A 3906-nucleotide genomic window follows, 5' to 3' on the forward strand; every position below is an offset into this window, starting at 1 on the left:
GTGTGTGTGTGTGTGTGTGTGTGTGTGTGTGTGTGTGTGTGTGTGTGTGTGTAAGCTACTATTATCCGGTCCATTCTAAGTACATCTACTGATAGAAATTGTTTTGGTTTCTTGCTTTGAGTACAACATTCCTCTTTTCGGCATCCATTCCTTTCTTTCTTGAGAATGCAAGTTTTTAGAGAATAAGGACCTTGTCTCTTAAGTAAAATTCGGACACTATAAGTATCGAGGAAAGGTAGACATTATAATTGATTGTACATCTCCATTTGTAAGTAGTCATTCTAAAGTATCAAATAACATGATGATATTTACAACTATAGATTTTTTGATTCAGAACTCCCATCTCCCAAGTAATTTACTGCATAGAAACTACAACAGCCTATGTAAAGAAGAAGAACTCCGTTATCTTACTCGGATAGATGAGTAATTTCATTAATGTGGGTACTCCCACTGTGGGTATAGATCATAACTGTTCAACACCTTTTCATCTTGTGTGACTCATGTCTATGGTTTCTTTTTAGATTTTCTGTTACTATTGTGAATAGGGCAAACAGCAACACTAAAATTCCCTTATTCAAAGAAAAGGAAAAGAAGATTATATATGACACCTTAGATCCATTGTGTGTGGTTGTTTGGTGGTTTCAGTCGTGTCCAACTCTTTGTGATTCTGATGGGGACGGGATCTGAACCCCTAGAAGGAAAAGAGCATGTCTTTGGGATCTAGACCCCAAAAAGAAAATCTCTGGACTCTTCCTAAATCTCTGGTTTTTGCCTGAGGCTGTAATCCATGCAACTGGCCTTTCATTGTGGCTAAATCCAATCTCCCAATTCTGTTCTGTTCCGGCTCAATTGCCCCTGGCCACTTCCCACCCTTAATCTTATCTAGACTCCATTCTGCCTTGGCCACGTGGTCTGTCCCTGCCCTTCTGATCACTCCAGTTTACTGGCCACTCCCATGCAGATCCTCCTTAGACCCCTCTTCCAGTCACTCCAAACTACTTGCCACTTCTAGATCCTTCCCACAGTCTTTCTGTATGTAAGGTCCATCTGGCCTCCGTGAAAATGCTGAGATTCTTTAAGAGTCTTGCCAAGGGCTCAGATTCTTAAGATCTGGCCCACTTGCATTAGTGATAGAAATGCTTAGATTCCTTAAGAGTCTGCCCAATATGGCAAATGTTCTAATAAAACTTGTCTTTGGCTAAAAGAAGGCTTGGGTCGAATTCATTTGGGCAGGATCCACATTTTGTGATTTTGGGGTCTCAGCACCTCTAAACCTCAACAACTCGATTTGGAGTTTCCTTGACAAAGATAGTGGAGTGGTTTGTCATTTCCTTCTCCAGCTCACTTTATAGATGAGGAAACTGAGGCAAACGGGGTTAAGTGACTTGCTCAGGGTCACATAGCTAGTAAATATCTGAGGCCAGATTTGAACTCAGTTCTTCCTGACTCCAGGCCCAGCGCTCTGTCCACTCCACTGGCTAGCTGCCCAGAGATCCACCATATGCCACTTGGTTTTTTCTTTAAAAGTACGTATTCAGTTCAGTTTGTTGCTCTGCTTGTCTATGTCCCCTTCTGAACTTCCTATTGCTCTTGTATTTTTTAATCTTTCATTGACACTCTTTTAATTCTCTCACTTTTTTTTGCTATCACTATTAATACCTCTCATTCTTCCCCATGTCTTTCTCTTCCCAAAAAACTCTCTTGTAATAAAATAAGCAATCAAGCACAAGAAATTCATAAATTGACTTTGTCTGAAAACATCTATCTTATTTGCAAGCCCACTCTATCACCTGAATTCATATCTTGCCTCATTTACTAGCTGTGTAACCTGGGCCAGTCACTTAACCTCTGGCAACCTCAGTTTACTCATCTGCAAAATGGGGATAATAATACCACCTTTTTCATAAGATTGTTGTGATGTAAAGTGCTTTGTGAACCTTAAAGTATTACATAAATGCTAGCTATTGTTAGTCAATGTGGGCAGACTAAGTCCTGTGCAGATACTCTTATAGGGACCCAGCAAATGAGGGTGAAGACCTGACTCTGACAAGGGAGTGGTGGTGAAAAGTATAGGTAGAAGACTGGGGGTAGAAAGGAAGGTCCTCGTAGCCTAATTATGGCAGTGCTTACAAGCAGAGGGCACCAGGCAATAGTCAAAGATAATGATGCTGCCTGTGTGGTTGGCATAGGCTGAGGGTGAGCCACCAGGCCAGATCAGTTGGCACAGATATGATTTAAACTATAAATGAAAAAGTATGAACTTCACAGAATTTTAGCATTAAAACCCAAAACCAATTAGGAGTAGAAATGTGATGAAAAAGCTATAAAACCAGTTTCTACACACTTAATCTCATCAAAGTGTTTGGCTGCTTCCACACCCTCAGAAACTACTTGTCTTTAGGAGTCCCTTAGATGCCTGTAAAACATGAAAAAATCTTTAATCCTGAGGAGCCAGACCTCTGGGGCAGCTACTATCTGATTGGGTGAGTCACAGTAGAAACTATCTTATCTAATGAAGTGGTAATTAACTTTATAATACCCTGGTACTTCACATTAAGTAAAAATAGATCTCTTAATTGCCACAATTCTGGGGGTCTAGTTTAGGTTTGAGAATGAGCTTTTCTCATTACCAGGGGGGAAGCACCAGAGGATTTAATTAAATAAGTTTGGTGCTTATGGGGCCAAAAAATCTTTGCTGCTCAAGGTGTCTTTCATTGTCTACCTTTTGAGCGGATGGTCTTCCTTCCCGTAGTCTTTAAATTCAGGCTGCTTTTGCCTAATTGCATAAGAAAGAATGGAAAATGGCCTAGTACTTCAGTGAAATTATTGCTGCTTCAAAGATGGCCTCAATGGGAGTGGTCATTTTTGATTAAATATCTTTAGGATGTTAATCTTCTCAGCTTGTAAGGCCAAAATAGTGACCCTGACAACAACAATAGCAACTGTATTTTTAAAATTTTATTTTTAATTTGTGGAATAAAACAAGGATTTTTATAACAGTACAATAAAAAAAGATGATTGCACATGAAACTGCAAATCTACTATGCACAACTTGCTATTCCTTTCAAATATACAACAAAACTATCATGTAAATTTCTTTTTTCCTTCCCTTTCTGCTACCACCCTAGAGATTGCTACCATTAGACCCAAATACACACACACACACACACATACACACACACATACACACACACATATACACACACATACACACACACATACACACACACTATATATGTATATGTAAATATATAATTACTCTATATATACTTCTACTTATTAGTTCTGTGGATGCAGATAGCATCTTTCTTCATATGTCCTTTATAGTCTCATATAGTTCTTAAAATCATATTGCTGTTAACAGTATACAATGTTCTCTTGGTTCTGCTCATTTTGCTCTTCATTATTTTGTGCAAGTCCTTCCATATTTTTCTAAAATCATTCTAAAATCATCATTTCTTAAAGCACAGTAGTATTCCATCACAATTGTATTTTTAACACAACATTTAACTCTGTCTAGGGTTTTTGTTACTCTTGCTTTTTGTTTTTCAAAGGACTTTTCCAACTGTTATCTCCTTTTGTGATCAAAATACTGCTCTTTATTTTTGTACTTTTGAGTTAATAGTTTTTAAAAGAGAAATGAGAATTTTAAAGATAAATGACATTGAAAATGAAAAGTTATCTACTTGGATAGTCATTGGGCTTGGCTACCATCTTATATAGCTGCTGTGAACTGAATGGCTTTTCTGTATCCTGAGAGTTCCTTTATCTTTTTTTTTAAAAAAAATTTGTTGATATCTTTTATTTTCACATCACCTATGTTTTCTTTCCTTCTTTCTTTCTTTCTTTCTTTCTTTCCTTCTTTCTTTCTTTCTTTCTTTCTTTCTTTCTTTCTTTCTTTCTTTC

Source organism: Vombatus ursinus, unplaced genomic scaffold (assembly GCF_900497805.2).
Source record: "Vombatus ursinus unplaced genomic scaffold, bare-nosed wombat genome assembly UNPS02014813.1, whole genome shotgun sequence".
Lineage (NCBI taxonomy): Eukaryota > Metazoa > Chordata > Mammalia > Diprotodontia > Vombatidae > Vombatus > Vombatus ursinus.